General features: G+C 38.5%; 1 protein-coding gene and 1 long non-coding RNA gene across 4 annotated transcripts in view; one reads left to right on the forward strand and one right to left on the reverse strand.

The window, feature by feature from the left end:
• Positions 1–26,021, reverse strand: part of NLGN4X (neuroligin 4 X-linked) — a 122,538-nt gene that overhangs the window by 20,399 nt on the left and 76,118 nt on the right. The window lies entirely within an intron of this gene.
• Positions 14,265–25,725, forward strand: LOC135175215 (uncharacterized). The gene is made up of 3 exons (XR_010302293.1): positions 14,265–14,328; positions 20,141–20,246; positions 25,308–25,725. It is a non-coding gene; the product is annotated as an uncharacterized LOC135175215 (long non-coding RNA).

Raw genomic sequence — 26,021 nt, forward strand, 5'->3', positions numbered from 1 at the left:
TACAAAATGAAAGCATTTCACTATTGATTTCTCCCTATTATCATGTATTAAAGAACACAACCCTAAAATTAGGAGACTCTCAGTACTCTGAAATTGAACAAAAAAGTTAACATTAACAGCTCTAAAATCACTTTATCTGCATGTGATCCTAGATTATTGCTCAACAGAAGGAAGACTATCTAGGATAGACAAGAACAGCGTTACTGGAAGTAACATCCTCCACTCTATCCCAGGTGTTAAGTATTAAATAATCTTGGGGGGGGGGGGGGGGGAGTAATGATTTTTGTTTTCCACATTTCACCCCTAGAAGAAGCTATTTCTGATTTGTCTACTTACACAGCACTGGTAGGGTAGGAAAGAAATTATTCTTCCCAGTGAAGAGAAGCAAAAATGAGTGTAACTAAGCAAAAGTCTCTTCATGTTACACTATTACAGAGAAAATTACATGACTTTTTCATATTTAAGCTTGTACTTCTTAGTAAAACTCATTAGTGTTGACCTTTTCTTGAAAAATGCAATTTTTGCTTCTCCTTACCCTTAAGAGAATTGCAAACCAATCATTTATTTCTTTTGCAGTGCCCATTACAATTGTTTACTTTCACACTTTATTATTCAAGTAGAGCAATTTTTTGCTGCCTAGATACAGAGGATTTCTTTATAAAAACTAACCTGCATGAACAAAGCAATTGCAGATGAAAATTATTCTTTATTCAACTGCTTTCTTTACCCTTCTTTGTCCTTTTTTGTTACCATTGCATATATTGTGACAATAAAAAGCACTATTACCAAAATATCTGCAGCTCTAGCAGGATGTTATGGTCTTTCTTTTATTTTCAGAGCCTTTCACCAGATAATTTTGTAAGTGGATCATTATGCCCATTCACTGGAGCGTTGGCACAGAGAGGTATAAACTATGGCACTCACCATTCCTAGCTTTACTTACTGATCTAGTTTTATTCGGATGTAAATATGATGCAAAGTGTCTTTCTTGCCATTAGGTTACCTGAAATTGCATTTTCCAACTTACATCACAGGAAGTTTTTTAAGAAACAGTGTTTCTCTAAGCCTAATTTAATTCAAAATGGTGGCCATAAAATTGAAAGTAATAGAATAATAACTTATTTTGAACATGTGTTTGCAGAACTGCCTAGCTCCTTGCTGTTATTATACAGATACTCATTTTTAAGCCGAGCTGTACTTCTTATCCTGTGCATGTTTTCCCCACATTTCAGTCTACAGTGGAATTTTATACACATATATTTTAAATACATATGTATATACACAAAATTTAGGTCTTTGTATGTATTTAGTGTTCATTAAGTAATAATTAACAACAATAAGCTGTCCTTTTTCAAACACAGAGACCCACTGATTGGTATTTTTTTGCTAGGAAATGAAAAGTAAGAAAAAACAAATTGCTACACTGGTAGAAGGTTACAGAACCAACTCCTTGATTTGTGGATGTCTTGTTTGGGTTTTGTTTGTTTGATTTGTCAGAAAGACAAGAATCATAGAATCATAAAATCAACCAGGTTGGAAGAGACCTCCAAGATCATCCAGGCCAACCTAGCACCCAGCCCTAGCCAGTCAACCAGACCATGGCACTAAGTGCCTCAGCCAGGCTTTTCTTGAACACCTCCAGGGATGATGACTCCATCACCTCCCTGGGCAGCCCATTCCAATGCCAATCACTGTTGTCATTGGTAATGCCTCCTTTGGGGCTGAGTAAATCTGTAAAACAGATTTCCCACATCTGCCAGGGTAAGATGAGTAATAGCTGTTTCTAAACCACCTACTTCTGAATGCAAGCCAAGCTGGTTCCTAAGGGGAAGTCTACCAGTGGTGTCTCCTTTCTGCAGTATGGTTGCTTTATTTCAACTTAGAAGAAACCTGTATTAGAAAAATCATTTTTTCTCAACTCTGCATAACTGTTTATCTTTTCCCATTAACTGCACTACTAACTTGCACACATTATCTTTTTATAATAGATCCTAAATGAGGAGTTGAGACATCTTCAAGGTCAATGAAGATAGTGTCTGAGTTGAACATCTAAGCAATTACAAGTAACTAAAAGTTGAGAGTCAAGGCTTGCAAATAAACATTTCATCTCTACAGACATATGAAACGATGTCTCCAGAAATGTTTCCAGCACAGCTTTACTGTAGCATATTAAAAAAAAAATGAACTTGCTGAGTACTTTTATAAAGCTCTACATTTTAAATCCTCATGTCTGTAAGGCAATTTTGCTTTTGCATTGCAAACGTACACAGGATATATGAGCAGGGGTAAAACACCTAGTGGCAACTGGTGTTTACCTAACAATTAGTGGAACTTTTGAAGCAGCCTGGATGTGGTGAGTGTTCTTTCATGTGAGTTGGTGAGCTGTTTGTCATCATTTGCTGAATTTGCTGCATTATGCAGAGACAGTTTTGCTTGCATGCTACTTTGAGATCAAAGCAGTGACTCATAAGCACTATTTGTCTGTTTGCGACAACAAGTCTTTGTAGCGATCTTCTCGCTGAAGATATCAGAGCTCCCAACAGGATGTAGATTCCCCCCTCCCCCTTTTCTTTCCTTTTTGGTGCTTTTTTTTCATTCTCTAACTATTTCATGGCAGGCCACCAAATATTTTTGTAAGTGGGTCATTGAGCCCATTCACAGTTCTCACCCCTTAAAGCCCTCCCACCCCCTTTTTTTTAATCCAAGATTTTTCATTGCATTAGCAGCCTCCCAAGAAAGAGTTGCAGAGACATATCATCAGTGCATGGATAGATTTATCCAACACCAGAGAATTAAAATGTGTAAGAAAATCCTCTCCTTCAAGGACAGAAGTCCAGTGTATTTTTAATAAATTTGCTTGATTTGAACTCAATTAGATGTTAAAAAAATAACAAAATCAAGCACATGTTAATAAATACAGGCACACACATGAAAAAAAAGGCAACCACACAAACCTAAATATACCTAATCTCCTTTCCAGTGAGAGGAGAGATGGATATAATGATTTTAAAGTGGTTCATCTGAGAATTTTCACTATACCATACATATTGCTTCAAGAGTCTTAAACTTTAGGCCACGTCCATGCCACTGTGCAGATATTTTTAGCTACAGAGAGACATGAAAACATGAAAGTGTCAAGTTCCACAGTGCTCTTGTACGTCCAGGTTTCCAATTCACTCACTTCATAACTTGAATTAAAAAACTATCCTGCTTACACAGAATTTTGAAGAACCTAAGACCCTTTTCAAGTTGATTGTTAAAAAAGGTGTGTGCATGGTTGGTTTTTTGTTGTTGACAGAATAATACCAAGGGACTTAATCTGAAATTACTACAAGTCTACATAAGTGTTTCTTCTGGTTATCACCCAGATAATTAGCACTCACTAAGTACAATATGTGCACAAATCCACACTGCTATGCTATTCTGGGAAAGGGACTGATAGAAAAGGTGGCTGTGGGAGAAACATGCAAGTGAGTATAAATATTATCTAGCCACACCATAACCACAGGGCTACATAGCAATTTCTGTAGTATGATTACTTGTATCTCACACCCTCCTGCCTTTTCTTCTCTCTTTGCAATGGATTTTACTTTTGCTTCTTTAGGTCCTTACTGGTACCATGCCTCTGAGAGTTGTAATTATCCTTCCTTTACAAATAAAGAAACTGGAGCAGACAAACTGAGAACCTAAGCCATGGAGAAAATGACTTGTAAAATTAATAATAGAATGAAAATGTACATATCTCACAGACTAGAGCTCAGCATGCTGTGAAGTGAATGCTTTTGTCAATGATCTGAAAGTAAATAGAAAATCACTGATAGCAAACCTTACAGATGACTGATCCAATGAGGATAAAGCACTCAGGAAGCACAATGCAAATCCACTTAGTATCCTGTTCCTTTTTCTCCAAACATTGTTTCTTTTCCAAAGCAAAGCATGGATTTATAGAAGAACAAGGAATGGAAGGCACAGCTACAGAATGCATGTGCATAAGAGCAGCAAAGGGCAGTATCCTACAAATCAATTACTCAAGAAGCCCTAGGGGTTTGGGATTTCTTTTAACAGCAACTGAAGAGAAGACTCCAGAGTGATAAGATAGATGCAATATTTGGGTATACAAGGAGCATGCAGTTTCTAAGAAAAGAGGGGATGACTTCATCCCTACTAAGAACATTTTCATCTATTCTGTGTTTTTTATTTTAAAAGATTATCAGTGTGAATGAGTGATAAAAAAATATAGCAGGTCAGGAACTTGTTGACACTCTAGTTCTTCCTTTAATGTCAATGGTAATAAATGTCTACTATGTTTTAGGCACACATGTTTAATAAAAGTATAGAATCATAGAATCAACCAGGTTGGAAGAGACCTCCAAGATCATCCAATCCAATCTAGCACCCAGCCCTATCCAGTCAACTAGACGATGGCACCAAGTGCCTCATCCAGCTAGCCATAAGAATGCAAACAAACGAAACTAACTCAGCCCAAACAAACAGCAGATTCACTGATGACTTAACAGGCCTTGTATGTAAAGCAAAATAACATGCTGAAATCAAGAATTACCCTAACCTGCCTACTCTAACACAGATATGATAACATGTTTTTCTTTTGAGTTTTTGTTTTGTTTTCTTTCCTTATTTTAATGCAGAAACTGTGCTTAAAACCAAGCCACAGATACAGATGAGGATAGATCTGCATCCATGATTAGGTCTTCTGAAATCAATGGACTCACTCACACTCTTAATTGTTTGCAAAATCAGCCTGCATATCATGTAAGAACCTTTTCACACATGCAAAATTCAGTAGCTGTAACTTTAATGTTTCCCATCTGCCAGCAAACTAGGTTTTATCTAAAAATACCAGACTGTGATGCACTTTACACTAGAGGTTTTTCTATTACTTATTTCCCTAATTGGTCTAAAGCCAAATGATGTGAAACTGTTTTCTCCACTTGCAAGCACATCTGTATTACAGGAGGAACAACTCCCCCAAATGGCAGCATTCTTCTCAAACTGAAAGGCAGAGTTAAGCAGCATGGTGTCTCCAGCAGTAACCAAACCTGTCAGAGCTCAGGAGAAGCACCACAGCAAAACAACTCTTTCAGAGCAAACTTTTCCAGGATATTAAGGAAGAAAAAAGAAAAGCAAGATTGTTATTTCATAAATAAGACATTTTGCAATAAGCAGAAGAAAATTAATGAAGTAAAATCCTTGTTTATGCCAATATCATCACTGTCTTCTAAGTTTCCTTAAAGAGTTGAGAAAAAGGAAAGGAGAAAAAAAAATCTGAATATTTCCAAGAGTCACAGAGTCACAAAATGTTAGACCTATTACATCTATTACATAGCATCTGAGTAAAGGTTTCAAAAATATCAGTTAGCCATTAACATCATTATTTACCTGCTTTAAATTGTATCTCTAAGCTTCAAACAGCTAAATGGAAGAACTGGTGAGAGATAGTGTAATCATCTCTCTATTACAGGAAGGGTGATGAGGCAAAATTGTACCACATTCAACAAAACTGAACATTAGGTGCTCGTACTCTTTTGAGAATAAATCTAAGATCAGGCATGAAGTCTGTAAATTCCTGAAGGAAGCCCCAGTCTCTTAAGTTTAATTAAGAGGGTACTTTTGATTTTCAGCAGCATAAAGCTCAAATCCATGCAGGTTCACAGGACTCAAAAATACTTGGATTAAAAAATATAAGTATTTCATTCAGGATAAATTTAATTTGAATTTAATCTGAAACTCTGAATTACAAAATTAAGGATCATAAATACCAGCAATCCAAAGTATGCACAGCAGTGGTCATTAGAAATAAGAAATCAGCATAAACAGACTCAGTTCTATGGCATTATGTAGAGCATTATGTGTGCTAAATGTCTGTTCAGCCATTAGAAGACACAGGATTAAGGAAAGTTAAACTTTACACATTCAAATGTATTAATGTCTAAAATCCATTTTTATACATTAAACCAAACACAAGTCATGAGCCATTCCAAACTGTCCATACATTTTTTGGTGTGTTCTCAGTCATTTTGGGAGGTCTGTTTTCTGTCTTAGTTCAAATATTTGTTAATAAAGCAACTGAAAATCAAACTGGAGATGTTTACGTCATACATTGTTGTCATTCTCTCAGATTCTTACCAACTTGCTGTGCTTCTGAACAGACAATCTGAACACATACCTAGCAGAGAGCAAAGAGGGTACAGAGCAAACTCTATTCCCTGCACTCTGACTCAAAATACTCACTATGGTAGTGATAAGAATTATATGTATGCCTAACCTCAACTACTAATATTAAGGTATTGAAGAAGTTTAACCAAACTTAGAGACTTCAGGGAAGCTTCTAACAGTAGGATTCCTCTTCATTTAACTTTACCATGATTAAGGACCTTACTGAGTCGTATCATCTAGATTCTTCTTCTAGACAGCCAAAGGAAAATGTCCAATGGTAACTTTCCTAAGAAAAGCTAAGTTATGAGCCATTGTTTCAGTCCTTCTGTACTGCAGTCAGTAGTAAGGGATTACTATCACTCAGAATTTCTGAAATTCATGGTATAGTCTCTTATTTTATGGTAAATTCAACAGGACCTACATGCACATGAATGCAATACGAGCATCTGCACAGTTACAAAATGCAGAATTTATGACAGGCTTTCTATAGGTCCTAGACAGCTCTCACATAATCCTGTACTAGACAGTATACTCAAAGGATTCACTGTCTTTAGCACTGATAAAAATATGAAACAGCACAGGTCCCAGTACAAACCTCTGAGGGACACCACTTCTCACTGCTTTTCATCTGGACTTCAAGCTATTCAGCACCACCCTTTGAGCGTCACCACCCAGACAATTCCTTATCCACTGAACAGTTCACCCATCAAATCTGTATCTCTACAGCTTGGCCAGCACGATGTTTGGGGGGACCATGGCAAAGGCCTTGCAGAAGTCCAGATAGGTCATCCCTTATCTACTGACATAGTTTCTTTATCATGGAAAACCACCAGGTCATCAGGCAGGATTTGCTCCTAGTAAAGCCATGCTGGATGTCTTGAATCACATCCCTGTCCTTTATGCACCTCGGGATGGCATGTAGGAGGATCTGTTCCATGATCTTCCCAGGCACGCAGGTGAGACTCACAGGTCAGCAGTTACCAGGATCCTTCATTTGATTTAGACATTCAAAATATTTTTGCAAGATTAAGAAGGTGTTTTATGCACTGGACCACTCAAAGGAAGATCTGTTTATGTGAATTCTTCCAGAAATGGGGAGAAAATAGAATGCAACATCAATTTTCTCTAATGCTGTAATTCTTTCATGTCACAGCAGAAGAAGTCTTTTATATTGGAAAAGCAAATTTTCAGTTTCCAAATGACTTGATGATTTTAATACATTGTTATTTCTTCTCCTCCATTAATCACAAATTAGAGTACTCAAAACTGTTCTGAATAGGTTGTCCAAAAGCTGAGCAGAATAATACTCAAGAGTCAAATTCTAAAGCCATGCTTGAAAGTTGCATATTTTGTGCAATAGAAATGGAATAGAAGTCCAAAACAGGGGTGTTAAGTTGAGGAGTTTTTAATAGTGCTTATGCCTTTAAGGAAAGAAAAGTAATGTTTAGTCTACAATGTAATATATGTACAATTTCACTTTTAAAGCAAGTTTAAAATTTAAATGAGGACTTATTTCAGTGGGTGCATTTCATGTCATTTTATATAAGAAAATTCCTAGTGTTGGCAATTGCACACATGATCTTAAAGAATTTAGAGAAGACATAAGGACTTTGCTAATCTGCAGTGCTGTCTCAAAGGGGCACATGGAACATTTCCTTTTGTGTAGAAGATGAAGGCAGTACAGTAGCTGACTGTATATAAAGTTGAAATGTAGCACTGAAAAACTACCCTTGTGGGAAACCCTCCTAATAGGATACACCATTTTGCTGAACATATCCAGCAGATATTCTTCACAGGTTTAAGGGATAAGCCCAACACTCTGTCTAGCTAAATTAATGACTAATGTAGATATTAAGTATATTGTGGCTCCAGTGAAAAATTCTGATCAAAGAGGCTATAGTCTTTTATCCCTTATTAAATCTTCTGATACAAATGGCTAAATCGTCTGCTGATGCGAATGAGCAGTACTTCAGCTACATCAGTGTAGCTGCTTTATTTTACAGTGGCAGAGAATGCCATCCTTTTTACAATAGCATAAACCAAAATGCAAAAGTCCAGTATATTGGTGCTAATGTAATACTGTACTAATGCAAAAAATAAAGCTAGTGTGCAGGGGTCAACTGGGGTAGAGTCTGATAGTAATAGTTAAGTCAATGACCTTTTCAAAGCAAAATAAATAATATATGGATCATGAAATGACATTATGGGACCTTTATATTCACATAAAGTTGTGTTTAAAATGATCCTTTACAAAACAGACCAAACAATAAAAAAAAAAAGTCAAACTAAACAAAAAAAAAATCCCAAGCAACAAACCCTGCCCCCCCCAAAAGCCCCAAAATAAAACCCCCACTCACAAACAAACAAACAAACCAACAAAAGCCCAACAAAAGCCCAACTAAAGTCAAGAGAGACAGCCACGGACATCTCTAGCACAAAAAATGTATGCATTGTAAGGATTGGATTTAAGTATTTTCCTGGTATTTCCAAGACAATGACAGTCATTAAAATAGATTCCCTTTCTGGAGCCAAGTCATGCAAAATGTATTTTATCAAGTATCTCTATCAGGCAAACTGAATTCCATCTTTCTAATCCATAGCCAATAATCCACTAGAGGAACCTCCTTAGTCATCTTTATCATATCAACAAAGCTGAGAAAATGTATCTGTCTCTCTTTGTTCTGCTCAACCACTTTCCTACACTCCAGAAGAGTGGCCAAAGAGCATTCTATGCAACAAAGAATTTATGCTTCTACTGACACCAAACTGAACAAACAGGAATTCAAGAAGCAGGAGGCAGCAAAAGAAATTCACTAGAACCAGAGAAGGTAATGAACAGAAAATGTTCTAAAGAGCTCAAGTGTCTAATCCATTGTATTACATTTTTGTCTAGGAATTCAAGTACTTAAAGCTCACTGATAAATATTTTTTAGCTATGAAGGACATAAATTTGTTCACATCACTGTGGCTGGTACATTTCCCCATGAATAAAATTTGGGCTCTAAGTAGATTAATCAACAGAAGCCCTACAAAATAATCACATAGGATCAAAAGGAAAATAAAGTCAACACCCTCAACACTATCAGCAGAGGCTGATTTTGTGATTTTTTTTTTTAAGCTGTTCTGCATGATTTTGAAATCAAATATTATTTAAGATCTTCCCAATGTCTAAATGTCTCTGAAGGATATCTGAACCTTTATTACACCTGGATCCTTTTGCTCTCTCTACTGCATTTTTTTGTCTTTTGGCAGAAAAACAGTGATCCAGTCACAGAAAGTAAGGTTTAAGACTGAATGTTTTTATCATATCTTTCATTTAAGTTACTCTGACATTGCTAGGACCAAATTTGTTCTTTAAGGTGATGTTATCTTTAGAACGGTCAGTATCCCATCCTTGGATATTAATGATAATCACATCTGTTCACTCCAGTAATACCACAGAGTATTTAAATGTTCAGTACTATAATAATTGAATATTAAATAAAAGGTCAATTTAGATGTCTTTGAGATCAAGATTAACATCTAAGATAATTGCTGATATTCCCACTGAAGGCAACAGAGTTCTGAACAATGCAGCCAAAGGAACTGAGTGCAATGGTTGACCAAAGGTAGGTATCCACTTCAAGGACAGCTGAATATTTCCCTTATCTTCACTGATTGTGCCTAACTCACACCAAAGACATCTGCATTTTGCATTTTCAATCTAGTAACACTATGACTTCTAGCTTTCCCCTTATTAAAGACTATTAAATATTCTTATTTTCATATGCTTTTTTCCCATGTAAAAGAAGTTTTCCAATGTGAAACAGTTTCAAACATGGTAAAATAATTCAACTTAAGAAATTACATATATATATATATATGTCATTGCTTAAAATGTAAGTTCATTCAACACATGAAGAAGCTATATTGTATTTTTGTTCTCTTTCCTTTTAAGATCCTTCTTTCCTTTCTAATTGGAATATAATTTTCAAATAAAAAAATGAAACATTATGCAATTTCCACCAACAATATGCAAAGAAGGCACAGAAGACAGTTCACAACTATTTGTATTAACAGATTAACTTGTGCATCCCAGAAATACATACAGACACATGCTACACTTCCCTTACTATATTGCTATAGTTTTACACAACCCAGAAAACAAGTAACAGCTTTTTGACCTTACAATCTGTATTTTTAAACACAGATTAAAGCTTCAAAACCTGTCCAACTAGATTACCTTAAAAATATACATAATAAACATTGTATAACCCAGGTGTATTGTGAAGATACTCTAATTGTACAACAGTTGTGCACAAAAAATGTAGCTTTCAACCACAAGTAATTCTTTCAGTATTGTGCTATGTAAACACTGGCTACATAGATAGACACAACCTCAGCCACAGCCAAAATTCTCAAAGCACCTTAAAATGGTTTGTCTTTGCAATGAAAGGCTCACTCATTAGAAATTTTCCAGTTGTCAAACTCTGGCTCTCCAGGATTCCTGCTAGTGCACAGGGAGAGGATCGTAGCTCACCATATATGCTGGGCTTTAGCCCAAACCAGGACTATCAACTGAGGCTGCAGACCCTGAATAAAAGCCAGGTGGACATGCCACCTCTAGATAGGCAAAACAAGGGGATAAGGGGATTGCAGAGTGGTAAGAGTATAAGTAGTAGTAATATAGATTATTTTCCCTAGTCCAAGTTAATAACAGTATGGGACATTTCATGTACATGCATTGACTGAAAGTCATTAAGGACAGTAAGAATGCCTACTGGCATTTTGGTGTGAAAACAAAGGAGGTTAAGTGAGGTGCACTTTCAGAGCATTGCTGCAAATTGAGCAGGTCATAATCAGGTGGAAGACATAAAGAAATATAATAATAAAGCAAAGCAGAGACTGAGTTCAGCTTTCAAAGTTTTGTTCATTAACAAGTCACATTCAGCATGCTCATACCCTTTATAAACAGTTGTTGAGCTCCTGTAAATCATGTTGGCTGCTTACAATGGTGATAAAAACTATTCCTGCAGACAAGGACTGATGGTGCAGATGGCTGTCTCTGCCATATGTCCTGCACTTGCAGACAAAGATGAAGATGTCTTCTAAATCAGGAAAATCTGACAACTCATTAATATGCCCTTCACATAAGTAGATGATGGGGACACTGATACTTTTTTCATTCCTTTCCCATTTGTTAACTCTCTCAAGAGTATCTTAGTGTATTAAATATTTTGCACAGCAATGCTGTTTATAGCTTGAACAAATTAAATGGCAGCAAAGCTGTGAATCTCACTGTTTCAGAAATGCACAACATCACTTATTTTCTTCATGAGCACGAGGCACTTATGTAACTTTCCTGCAGGAATATTATGGGTAAAAAATAAGTGCCTTACAACTGTGTATGTATTTCAATACATCTAGATGGTTATCCATCTTTATATATAAAAATGCATGGAGTTATTAATCCAGCTCCAGTTTGCTTGTTAATTACAGCCAAAACTTTATTTATGAGGGGTTTTAAAAAGCAAATTCATGTTACTGTAGTCTGCAGTGTCAATTCCCTTTCAAAGGTTAGTTGTCTTGATCTGTGTATGTGCTGGAATTCAAAATAACTTTCCACTTAGAGAAAGTAGACAATGTATGGTTAGAGTCTGACTTCAGCTGTACTAGGTGAAGTGTGTTAGAATTGAGGAGAACAGCATCAAAAGTGAAACATATTAAATTTGATTACAGTTTCACAGTAGCTTTTCTGGAAGAAATGATTTTATGTATCTAAGTATTTGTTAACTGAAAAAAAAAATCTGTGAAAATTAGGTCTGCTAAAGACATTTCAGATTACTTCAGTACTGTTATATCCTACAGATTCTGCTTTTATTTATTTGAAATACTATTTTGCATTTGAAGAACAAAAGGGGGGGAAAAAATCAGTCCCTTTTTCATGGTAGTACAGTGATCTTTTCATCATTAACCCCATCTTTTTCCCTTCTGAGCCATTAGGAAAATGAGCTTCAGTAGCTTCACTAATTAACAACTAGATTTAGGCAGTCAAAGTAACTTCATGTGATTATTACAAAGCAAGCAACGAGCTAGAGGACTTTGTTTCTCTAGGGAATATATTTACTCACTAGATGAATGAAACAACAGCAGCAAGTATAATCCCCTGTATAGAGAATGCAGGATTTTGAACAAGTCATGTGACACAGTAATAAATGGGCTTAACAAATTCCCTTTTAGTCCATGTTTCATTTTTCATTTTGATTATCTCTTCCTTTCTCCTTTCTTGAGCTGCTCCAATGTCTTATGCATAAATTGAATGCAGCTGAGAAGCTGAACTACTTTTTACACCAAAAAACGCTTTGGAGTTGGCTTACAGGAGAATTGTCTAATGTCATTTGAAAGTCATGCGTGCAACATCTTAACCAAAAATGATATCTTATGTACATAATTTTATTAATTTGTCTTACTGACCTTAGCTATCTTTTCAGTTACAAAGAAGGGATTCTTCTCTGTCATACAAAGAGCTCTCTTATTCACTGGTTCTACTGCAGTGAATCCAACTGTCTACAGGACCAGTATATGAATAAGACATAGCTGCTAGTGGGGTCATGTAAAAAGTAAACTCTATCTGGTGGTGTTTTCAAAGCATATGAAACTTAAGAGTATTTTTCCATACTCTGTTCCTCTGGTATAATGTTTATTTGTCTTGTAATAATCGAAACTACCAACTAGGGAAGGAAGAAAATGAAAACCCAACATATGCACATAATGTGTCCTGTCTGTCCTGGAATTAGTCATGCTAAAGGAAATGGTGACTCAGTCACCCCATTCTGACAAATCCTTTTTATACTTTTCTTTTAATAACCAGAGAGACAGATTTTTTTCTTAAAGGTCAGATGCCATACACTGGAGCTACATCTTCTGCTGGTCAAAGATGTTAGTGCTGTCAGGTCTTCTCCATGTTTCTGAACAGAGGTCCAGTGTTCCCATTATATACTGTATACACTGTCCTTTCTGGGAATTGTGTTAAGATTCCTTTCATTCAGTGCGTCTTGCATTGTAAGCAACACCAGTGTGTGTCATTAGGACACTTCTGTTTGGTGTTTCATCCATATAATGTCAATTTATCTCAAAATTTTCAATCTTGTTAACACTCTCCCTTCCATCAGCTCAGGAAAGAACGCACAGCTGAGAAGGCTAGCTAAGGATACTGAGTAACTGTCATATAGCATGACTCCATTTTACTGGAAAACCCATTTAAATGATGCATACTATACTGACAGGCAGAGAAAGGACTGTTTTGATCTAAAACAGCTTAGACATTTTCTTTATTATGTTTGCATATTTTGTTGTTTTGGTTTATTTTGAAAATGACAAATCATTTCCAAGGAACAAACATTACCTACCATGGTAATAATAACTCATTTCAGATACTGCCTCTAAATGCATCAGAAGTAAATATAAGTTTTGCTTCTAATTTTGTTGTTAGATGCTTATCTGATCTGAGATTGAACAAAATCCTTCTTTATAGAGCTTCAAATGTTAAGAAAGACTAACTTCTCAGGTTTTTTATTCAAGTCCCTAAACACTTCCACTTAGAAAATAAATATGCAGTATAAAGAAAGAATGCAAAAGGTATCCTCCATTTTAAAAGATTATCTCATAGCAAAAAATCTAACACAAGAAATTAAGCCTGTACATGAAGTGCAGTGCCAAGTAAAGACTTGACTCAATTCCTATTATATTCAAAATAAATATTCCATTAGGGAAATTATGCTTTCATATTCTAAAATCAAAGCATGATTGTTACATGGGGGAAAAAGGAACACTCAAAACAAGAATGATGCCTGAAAGCCCCAAACAATAGACAAATTGAGTCTAACATACTGTTAGGACTAGGAAATAGAATCATAGAATCAACCAGGTTGGAAGAGACCTCCAAGATCAGCCAGGCCAACCTAGCACCCAGCCCTGTCCCATTTTCCACCATATCTGCCCCTTTCCCTTTTCTCCCCCTAACACAGAGCACCTGGGTTCTATTGGAGTCTCCTCCCACCCCAGGTGTGAGCACTTGGCTCTCCCTGCCCACTCCCTATTTAATGGGCCCCAGGAAAGGCAGTGCCTAAGCTTGCCCATCTGGGCAGAGGGATCCTCCTGATCCTGTCATCTCTGGTGAGTACCCATGGTGCGCACTGGGTGGCTGGTGAAGGGGACTCAAAGGCCGGGGGGCCTGGTGGTGGCCCCCCGGTTCCATAGGAGTAGGCTTCATTCTGATTGCAGCATCACTCACAAGTGCTGGCTGGGTCTTTGCACTGAGGCTGAGCTCCTCTATGTTCTGCTGCTTCTTTCTGCTCGCTTGTAAAGCTGACAGGAATGAATCTGTGCAATGTTTATGAGAGGCACTGAATCAGCATGGAGGAAGCCTGGCAATGAGGGGTCAGTTCCATCAAGGCAAGGTGAGCTCAAGTGCCAATATTTACATCTCAAACCACCTCTTCATTTGCCAAGTGGGCAGTGTATTTAGCAGCTCACAACTTGTGCCACTGGTGCCTTTAAGTGAAAAATCCCCCCTGAAATTCCCAGTAAATCAATACTAGAACTTGCAGAGCTGCTGGCAAAGTGTCAGCCTGTCTGAAGTCAGTGTTTTACAGGATCACAGTATGTTAGGAGTTGGAAAGGACTTCTGGGTATCATCTAGTCCAATACGTCAACCTCTTCCACATTAATGAGCGTGACATTTGTAACATATCACGTATCTGTGTGTGTATGGAAGGTAGATAGAGAAGTAAACAACTGAAATTAGAGCTCAGGAAACTGGTTAGATGAGAATTAGAGTCACAAAATGTGACTGATGAGAAGTACACATGAAAATACAATACCTCTTCTATTTTTCACACTCATACCAAACCTAAGACTTGCTTGCACAAAACCTGGATTTTCACTATCACTAATTAAATTTGAATATCCTTATAAAAAAAAATGTTAAAAGTGCTTTAAAAAGAGCTTAGTTAAAGAAAAAAATGTAATTTTAACACAATATAATTGGAATGTGAGAAATAAGCAAAGCCCTCAAACATAGTTGTGCACTAGTGCAGACATGATTTTAGAACAGTTAATACAGATGAACATATAGCTCTGTATAATGTGGTGTTATTTATGTCTTCCTTTAAGGAAGCTGGTTTCAATGCAAGTAGTATTTATGTGATTTTAACTGGTTCTTTGTTCTTGGATCAAACTAGGTTGACCAGACTGTGTTCTAAATACACAAGTCTGTCAATCACACTATCAAGGCTTTAAGTAGGCAAGTTCATAGCCATGGAACACAATACTTCAGTGCACATATATAGCATTCATTCAGTTCTTCTTGTCACTTAGCCTTTGTCATATGAAACTGATGAAGCTTTAGATACTTACTCACTTCCAAAAAAATGCAGTAGGAGGCAATCTGCATAGTAACTACAAAGGGATGATATTAATACATTAAAAAATATAAAAATACTTAACTACTCTAACAGTTGGAGGTCCTGTTTTTTTGAAGCCTCATTATCAAATCAGGGCAGAATTCAATAGCATAATTACCTTGCTCTCATTTTGGTTGTATCTGCCTTGTTTTGTTTTTTTTTTCTCCACTTAGCTTCTGAGTATTTTCTCTGCTCCTGGCACTCAGCTTTGCCCTTGCCCTTTTGACTGTCCAGGCAGTCCATGTGTAAAATGCATAGCATGCTCCAGAAAATTATTATGGCACAATGTGCAATCAGATACTAAAACTATGTCAAAGGTAGCCTTCAGCTCTCTCCTCCTTAGGCAGTATTCAAGAAATGTCTGATCTTTGTACATATGAAAAACAGTCTACTCTTGACTACGAGGATTTGAGTGTGATTCCTAGGTTACAAGGTAGAACAAAGATACACACTATGAATAGGAGGCATACAGAAAAGCAATCAACTGAAGGAAATATGACATTTTATGTCTCTAAACCAACGGGTCAAAGACTGCTGCTTTATGTGGCACAGGCAAAAAAAAATTACACTGAGTAGAGTTAAAAAAAAAAAAAAAGTATTAGTGCCTTGAAGTAGAAATTATTTTTTCTGAGGTTTTTTTGGGGTTTTTTTTTTGCATTGCAACTGGTATATCCATCATTTTACGATATGCACAGCAATAACATGCAATGAGACTGACCAAGGCATGGTCAAACTTACATATAAAACAATCATGCTGTTTCAAAGGTCTCTGTTCATGTTTTACAAGCTTTACATTGGCAATCATTTTGACTACAACTGAGTAATATATTTTGGAGATGTTTGTGATGGTTTGGGTGTTCCCTGTGCCCCCAACACTTTGGAAATCACCCAGAGTAGGCTCAGCCAGCTCTGGAAATTGAAGCTTATATTTACAGCTTAGTAGAATATACAAGCAGATATTTACAGTAGATACAGAAATAGACAAGGTAAAAGGTAATACAGAAGCACAACAGCCCTCCCAGAAACCTGAGTCCTCAGGAGGAGCTCTCAACCACCTCTTCACCTTCCCCCTACCCCTCTCAACCTTACCCCAGTCCTGAGGAAGAATGCAGGTTTGGCCAGGGGGTTAGGAAGCAAAGTGGATTAGTCAAAGAAATGGCAGAGAGGGCTGAGGTTAGAGATGCAGCTCAGTCAGTTCCCCAGCAGAAGTGCTGAGTGTGTTATCTATGTTTTCATTCTTATCCATCTCAGCAAACCTATGAGGGAAGCAGACATCACCACTGTTTTCCTTTCACAGCCTGCAGTCTAGTTCTTCTCACCAAAACATTCTGGATAGCTTCAAACTAGTACAGATGTTATATACAATCTCCTTTGCAGCATGAGGAGATGTGGAGCATTATAAAGGCTATGACACAGGACTATCTTTCAGAAGAGTGATAGAAGGAGCAGGTGATATTAGTCTGATGAACACATTTCAGCCCATCTCTGTATCAAAGGCTACAGTTTCACAAAGCTGCATTCCACAGTTTCTCATACATAGAACCAGTCAAGGTTGAAAGGGACCACAAAGATCATCTAGTTCCAAACCTGCTGACCTGTGCAGGGACACCCTACCCAGAGCCTCATCCAGCCTGGCCTTAAGCACCTCCAGCCATGGGGCCTCTGCCACCTCCCTGGACAACCCATTCCAGCCTCTCACCACTCTCCTGCTCAACTTCCTCCTCATGTCCAGTCTGAACCTACCCACCTCCAGCTTTGCTCCATTCCCCCTAGTCCTGTCACTATCTGCTGCCTATAAAGTCCCTCTCCAGCTTTTTTGTTGTCCCCCTTCAGAAACTGGAAGGCCACAAGAAGGTTACCTGGGAGCCCCTTGGATCTGGGGCTCTTCAGCCTGGAGAAGAGAAGGCTTTGAGAAGGCCTTGCCGGTATCTGAAGGGAGCCTACAGGATGTCTGGGGAGGGACTATTGACAGGGTTTGTAGTGACAGGATGAGGGGCAGTTTAAACTGGCAGAGGGGAGATTCAAACTAGGTGTTAGGAAAGGGTTCTTTGCAGTGAGGGTGGTGAGACACTGGCACAGGTTGCCCAGGGAGGTTGTGGCTGCTCCCTCCCTGGAGGTGTTCAAAGCCAGGTTGGATGAGGCCTTGAGCGACCTGTTGTAGCAGGAGGTGTCCCTGCCTAAGGCAGGAGGTCAGAACTGGATGATCTTTGAGATCCCTTCCAACCTAACCCCTTCTATGATTCAGTCTCACTGCTTCTCACTACTTTCATTTTGAGTACATTTCTCGATGAGAAATCTCAGTAAATTAGCAGGATTATCCAAGTTGATGGACTCAGATTCCTAATCTCCTGAGTGATGTAAGAATTCCACAGAGTTTGATTTAAATAATCTTCATTAAGCATTTTTTTTCCTGGAAGACTGAATTTTATGTAAGGCTATTTAATAATACTCCATCTCACAGGAACTATAACACAATAGAAGTAAATATGTATTAACATCTAGAGTGTCAGAATTCTGTGCTACCCTCTAAACTGTAATTCAGAAGGCATTCAAGAAAACAGAAAAAGTCATTTTTCTCTGCAAGCACTGCTTCTGTTATCTCTCTCTGTGAGATGAGACTGAACAAGGCCAAGGGCAGGGTTCTGCACGTTGGCCACAACAACCCCAAGCAGCGCTACAGGCTGGGGACAGAGTGGCTGAGAGCAAAGAGGAAGAAAGGGACCTGGGGGTACTGATAGATAGTAGCTGAAGCTAAGCCAGCAGTGTGGCCAGGTGGCCAAGAGAGCCAATGGCATCCTGGCCTGCATCAGGAACAGTGTGGCCAGTAGGACAAGGGAGGTTATTCTGCCTCTGTACTCAGCACTGGTCAGGCCACACCTTGAGTGCTGTGTCCAGTTCTGGGCTCCTCAATTCAAGAGAGATATTGAGGTGCTGGAAGGTGTCCAGAGAAGGGTGACAAAGCTGGTGAGGGGCCTGGAATACAAATCCCTTGGGGAGAGGCTGAAGGAGCTGGGGGTGTTTAGCCTGGAGTAGAGGAGGCTCAGGGCAGATTCATTGCTGTCTACAACTACCTGAAGGGAGGTTGTAGCCAGATGGAGGTTGGTCTCTTCTGCCAGGCAACCAGCAACAGAATGAGGGGTCACAGTCTCAAGTTGTGCCAGGGGAGGTCTAGACTGGATGTTAGGAGGAAGTTGTTGTCAGAGAGAGTGATTGACATTGGAATGGGCTGCTCAGGGAGGTGGTGGAGTCACCATCCCTGGAGGTGTTCAAGCAAAGCCTGGATGGGGCACTTAGTGCCATGGTCTAGTTGACTGGCTAGGGCTGGGTGCTAGGTTGGCCTTGATGATCTTGGAGGTCTCTTTGAACCTGGCTGATTCTATGATTCCACTACGCTGCCCACATACTATCTTGCATGCCTGGACGTGAAGGGTGCTGTACTATTTCCTATCCTTTAGGAGAGTTTATTGATTCAGAACCCTTGCCTTAAACCATTATATTTTTAAATAGTTTGTAAGATGTCCCAATTTTTTACAGGAAACTTAACAGATGTTTGACACCTGCAGGGCAACCTTGCCACTTGTAGGATATAATCATTGTCAGTCACTTTTGATTGCTTGTTCTATTTCTGGGAAGTATTCAGGAGAAATAAAACAGGAGATCTAGAAAACAATTATTTAGAGCACAGCCCAGTGAAGGGGAGGTAGTTCTTTGACTATTAGTAGAGTTCAAGCTGATTCTGCAGTAGTCCTTACAGACAAAGGAAAAAGAAAGTCAGAACCCCCCAACTTGCATACTATCATGCTGAGTAGCATTTAACTCCTCTTACTGTACTCTTCTGAACAAGCTTGCTCCTACTAAATTGTTAACCAGTGCCATGTAGGAGTGGTCACTGAGACTAACCAAAGACCTGGATCAGAAACCTTTTGTGTAGCCTTACTTTAACTGCACACAGCAAGCATGTTTCATTTGACCAATAAAGAGATGTTCAGTTGTTTCCTAAGTACAACATATTACACCTATTAATGTAGGTAATACCTGACCAACATTGTTATTTCACATTTTTCTCATCTTGTCCTCTATTTACTACTTCTAAACAGTAAATTGCGTGGACAACTCATTAGCATTTCTAAAGCAGTGTGCCTTCAGATATTATCTCCCTAAGCTGGCAATTTAATTCTCCTTGGGGCAGTACATATCAAAATCATATATTGTAAGAACTGACTTCAGAAAAGCAAAAAACAAACAAACAAAAAGTGGAAAGGGTAAAACATTGCCAGTTTAGAACTTCTGTGGTGGCTTATCCTTTTATGATTCTGAATGCAATTTTTCCTCATTGACATGACATTCAAGATGTTTCCAGATATGGGAATTTTAATACCACCTCCTTTTAGGTACCATCTTCTTACAGATACAAAGATGCAAGCAATTTGTCCTTGATGAGTCAGCTACAGAGGTAACTGATTACCAGATGGAGCTACTTCTTTGAGTGATTTGCTTCCTGTTATTATCTTTGCAAATGACAGAGTCATTCCATTAAAATAAAAGGAAGACCTTCTCTGCAGTAAGAAAAGTTGTTGCCTTTTAAGGAAAGCAATCTGAAGGTGAAAACTGGATACCTCAAACTGAAAGGTAAAAGTTCTATTGTTCTAAATAGCAGGGGAAGTTAATCATGAATGTGAGAAAAAATTGTCCCACAGGTTATTGAATATATTGAATGTGGCTATGAAGAGGAAATAATTCAAACTCTGTGGGGTTTTTTGCAGGCACACACAAAGGATTTTCTCTTCTCTAATGTTCTCTTTCAGAAGGCTGTATTTGAAGTAAATCTTTAGAATATATTCTCATAAGTGTTGTCCAGGTACATATATTCTACGCAGATCACAATGGAGAGCAAATTATTGAGTTTTAATAAAAATATACTTTATGGAGATAGATTTTTAGTAAATTACTTCATAAAGAAGCCTGAGAGAGAGAAGAAATTAGCAACACTCACAGGAAAGTGGAAGGCTAGACGGGTTTGATTGTCTTATACCAGGCACAGGCATGTCTAGCTGGCCTCAGCAGGCACTACAGAGACATCTGTAAAAGTAACTTGCATCTTATTTGAACCTTGGCTAAAATCACAGGAAAAATCACAAGCATAAATTATGTGAGGAACATCTGCAGATCAGCCCTGCAGGAAGAAATCTGGGGTTGTTGATCAACAGCAGTCAGCAGTGTGCCCTGACAGCCAAGTGGGCAAACTACACCTGGGGTGCATCAAACACAATGTGACCAGCTGGTCAAATGAGGTGATCGTCCTGCTATATACAGCAGGTGAGGTCTCACCTTGAGTACTGCCTGCAGTTCTGGGCCTCACAACTGAAGACGGCTGTGAAGGTCCTTGAATGCATCCAGAGGAGGGCAACAAAGCTGCTGAAGGGCTGGAAATGATGTCCTATAAGAAAAGACTAAGGAGTTTGGGCTTGTCCAGTTTGAAGAATAAGAAGCTGAGGTGTGACCTCATTGCTCTCTACAGCTTCCTAAGAAGGGGAAATACAGAGGGAGATGCTGATCTCTCTGGGATCCTGTGACAGGACACCTGGCAATGGTTCAAAGCTGTGCCAGAGGAGGCTAAGACTGGACATTCAGAGGATTACTTTACTGAAAGGGGGATCAAACATTAGAACAGCCTTCCTGGAGAGGTGATCATTGCCTAAAGCCAGTCAATATTTAAAATGCATTTGGACAATAGCATTAATAAGATGCTTTAACTTTTGGGCAGCCCTGAACTGGTCTGTTGGACTCAATGATTCTACAGGTCTCTTACAAGTGAAATGGCCTGATCTAGTGTGGTCTGTTCTATCAAATAAATGAGTGCACAGGTTTTTCACAAAGGCCCTATTTTTCTTTTCTGATAAAACACCATGAGATTTAAACTCTGTGCTTCTGACAAGTAACATAAAATCACTGGATAAAGCAAACACCAAAAAGATGGTTTCTTCCTCAGAGACTTTATGATATAAATTGTGGACAATCATGCTCAGAAGTCCTGATTATGGTTGTATGGAGAAAAATTATTACCCTTTGATCACCCTACTATTATGAACTAACAAGTCTGCCTCATTTATCAACCTGTAATTCATGCTAGGAGAAAAGAGAAATATTTCACTTGTTTGAGAAGTCATCAAATGAAGCAATGTAATTCATCCCAAGAGCAAAGGAAAAGTAGAGATGAAATTAGGACCTCATGAGTCATACCTTGTTCTCTCTTCTATTTTGGGAACACAACAGCTGTAAGCTACCCTTTATTCAAGGATATTCAGAACTGAATTCCTTGTATTTTTGTCAAGGACTAATCCAAGTCCTTGATGAAAAACAACTGGAAGTCTAGGGCAGAATTTGTGCTTGGTTTCTTATTTATCCAAGTAAAATTAAAAAAAAAAATACACAGGTAAGCCTGGAGTGTTTTGATTGACTTGCTGGGGTTTGGTTTTGGTTTTTTTCCTCCATCTGTTCCAGAAATAAGAATTATAGTGATATTTCTTTGGTAAAAGGAAAATGGTACAGAAACAGCTTCACGGTTTAGCCTAGAGAAGAGGAGGCTCAGGGCAGACCTCATTGCTGTTTACAACTACCTGAAGGGAGGTTGTAGCCAGGTGGGGTTGGTCTCTTCTCCCACACAACCAGCAACAGAACAAGGGGACACAGTCTCAAGTTGTGCTGGGAGAAGTATAGGCTGGATGTTGGAAGGAAGTTGTTGCCAGAGAGAGTGATTGGCATTGGAATGGGCTGCCCAGGGAGGTGGTGGAGTCACCGTCCCTGGAGGTGTTCAAGAAAAGCCTGAATGAGGCATTTTAGTGCCATGGTCTGGTTGACTGGCTAGGGCTGGGTGCTAGGTTGGACTGGATGATCTTGGAGGTCTCTTCCAACCTCGTTGATTCTAGGATTCTATGAAAGTCACCTGTACCAAAAGCATAAATCTTTAATGTTGACATTGTAGGAGAGACATGAGGGCATTAAGTAGCCACTTGATATCCAAATGTGACAATATTTTCACAAATACATACAGTTAGACACTCTTTGTCATACATGCAACACAAATCAAATGTAAAAAAGCACACATGTACTGTTTTAAAAATCTAGTTGCTTATCTGAGTACACATTAAATACTGGTTTAACATTTCTAGAAGAAATGAAAACACAAACTTATAGAGAACACTTACAGAGATTGGTTTTGATTTTCTAGGATCTCATTTTATGCAAATGACCATTGTGTTGCTGAGGAAACCTATGTTCCTCCTTCTCTAGTGGGAGATGTCCCTGCCTAAGGCAGGGGGTTGGAACTAGATGGTCTTTGAGGTCCTTTCCAACCTAAACGCTTCTATCATCCTATGATTCTGTGGTTCTTGTTTGATTCTCTTAAGTTCTGCTAAAGTATAAACATCTTAGTCCTTCCCTTTTCAAAAGGGGTACTTAGTTTTAGGCTTAACACGTAGTAAAATCCACAGATGGTGTGAGAAATATGGGGGGGGAAAAAGCAATGGAAATTTCTCTAACCATTTTTTGTTTCTTGAAAAGTTTTGCCTTCCAATCTCTTCAACAGGTATTTTGTTACATCTCACATTGCTATAGATTCTCCCAATAGAAGTATGCTCTAAGTAAACCACTGCTGTCACAAGGTGGCCTGGCACCAAGAAATGACAAAAGAACACATTCTTTTAATTCCCTGAATGGAAGTAATTACTTCAACTAGAAAGCAGAACTGAAAAGATGAAAATTGATGGTCTCAGCTGTAAACTTTAGCTGCAGATATCTGTTAAAGAAGGCACTTAACAGTCATTACCAGAAAAGCATTATTTTTTCAGATTCATATATTGTACACAGGCTTTTATAGATATTAAAGCAAAAAATTAGTTGTCTGTTCTGAGATGGAAGAATCAAAATCACACAGGGAGCCTATTTTTAGGCATATATCCATATAATGGCTATTAGAGAAGAGCTGAGACTTGACAGAAAAAGCAGTAAACATACTTTGATCCACCAGTGCCAGACTGTCTGACTGCAAGGAGTGACATGGAGGTCTGAAATAATTCAAGGAAAAAATGCATTTGTTTTGTGCTGTCCTTCCAAGAGTACATCTCACTGGCTGGTGCAACTTAAACTCTACACCCCATTTCACAGTGTGGCCCTGTCTCCTCATGAGCAGCAGCAGACTGACACTACCTCATGCACGTTTTTGACATTCTGCTGTTATTAGCAGGCTCATTTCAAAGGAATGGTTAGATGGAGTAGCTGTCGTGGGCTTTCATACAAGCTGGTAAGAGCAACTTGTCACAAGTGCAAACTCAAGTCTACATGACTTATAGTATACACTCCACTCTGTCCTGTGCTGTGCCCTTCAACCTCTTTCAGAGTTCCTTAAACTGCAGTCTTTAGTCAGTCTAACCCTGCAAAAAGGAGTAGTAGTTGTATATGGAAGCAAAAAAAACCCCAACAGTATAGTCACAAAGTTTTAAGCTCCTATGACAAACTGAACACAGTACTCAAGGTGTGGCTTAACCAGTGCTGAGCACGGGTAGACAATCACTTCCCTGGTCCAGATTGTCACACTATTCCTGATACAGGCCAAGAGGCTATTGGCCTTGTTAGCCACCTGAGCATGCTGCTGACTCATATTTAGTTCTCTGAACACCCACAGGTCATTCCTGCCAGGCAGCTTTCCAGCCACTCTTTCCCAAGCCTGTAATGTTGCATGGGTTTATTGCAGCCAAAGTGCAGGACCTGGCTCTTGTCCTTGCTGAGGCTCATATAGTTGGGCTTGACCCATCAATCCAGCCTGTCAAGAACCCTCTGAGCCTTTCTACTCTCAAGCAGATCAACACTCCCTCCAAACTTAGTCTTATCTGAAAATTTACTATGGATGCATTCAATCTCTTCATCTAGATCATCCATAAGGGTATTAAATAGAACCTGACCCAGTGCTGAGCCCTGGGGAGCACAAATAGTGACCAGCCATCAACTGGATTTCCCTCCATTCACTACCAATCTTTCAGTTTGCCCACCCAGCTTGTTTTTTATCCAGTGAAGAGCCCATCCACCCAAGCCATGAGCAGACAGTTTCTCTAGGAGGATGCTGTGGGAGACAATGTCATATTTCCAGAGCCAGCTGAGTCTAGTCAGGGTGATTTCCAAAGTGTAGGGGCATAGGGAACACCCAAACCATCACATACCTTTTTCCTATAATTCCTGGCATTATGTTTAAGTCTGACTCCACAGCAGAAGAACAGTTCTTTTGTATTTAATCCACTCAAAATGAGAGACCAAAAAAACAAAATTCTGTGTACTCCAATGAGATAGAACATTGCTGTATGCATTAACCACATTAATATGTAACCCAGCAAAAGAAATTTCCTGTGTTCCAAAACAGTACATGCCAGGAATACAGATTAGCTTTACTTTCAAGAAAAACAAAACTAAAAGTCTTTGTAAAAGCCATTCTAAATCACAAAGCACACAAACAAAATGACTGCACCTTACCTGGTGTACCTGAAATCCTGGACAAAGCATGCATTTGAGTAGTCTACATGCTATTCTTATATATATACTTGATAGCTATATACCTATTCTTATATTATGTCTTTTTTTTCATCATGATAAAAAATAATTCTGAAGTCTGCTATTGTGATCAACTATTTATTTTTTTTATAGAAAATTAGAACTTCAATAAAGAAATCTTCACGTGTGCAAATGTCTGGTACATGCAAACATCCAGGAGACGGAAACAAGGAGAAGGTAGAAAAGATTTCTGGCTTGTTGCCATAGACATAAGGTTATTTTGCTACTCAGTCTAATGCTGACAGAGAAGTATGTCAAGAAGATGTGGATCCTGTTCTGTTTTAAAGACAGAATTATTCATGTATTTCAGAATTACAATTCATGATTACAGAGTTCCTTGTATTCAGGGAGATAATTTTATGTGACTCCTTGAAATCCCTTCACTTCCTATTACCTGCAACATAAATTCCACCAGTGCAGATAGCCTGTTTTGTCTGTATTGCCACTACATCTTCTGCCCTAAAAAAAAAACACTTTGCACACAAAAATAATAAATACTGATTAACAGTCACATTTTCCTCCTTCTTTTGATTAAGTACTGTTTTGACACTGAGCCAAGAGCAAATCTGGTCTGATGACAACTTTGACAGAAACTAGTACTAGGATTATTATAATCAATATCTGGTCCATCTCAGCCTAAGGTGAAGGCAGCTGCCTAGCCCTGTTTCCATAAAATACTGAACACAATTCAAAATCCACCAGCAAGGATGTTCTGTTCTAAAACCAAAACTGGCCCAAGGATCTAGGGCTGATCAGTAGACAAACGAAACAGTTAAATGTTTCTATGCAATTGATAATGAAGAAAAG

The sequence above is a fragment of the Pogoniulus pusillus genome, chromosome 5 (assembly GCF_015220805.1).
Source record: "Pogoniulus pusillus isolate bPogPus1 chromosome 5, bPogPus1.pri, whole genome shotgun sequence".
NCBI lineage: Eukaryota > Metazoa > Chordata > Aves > Piciformes > Lybiidae > Pogoniulus > Pogoniulus pusillus.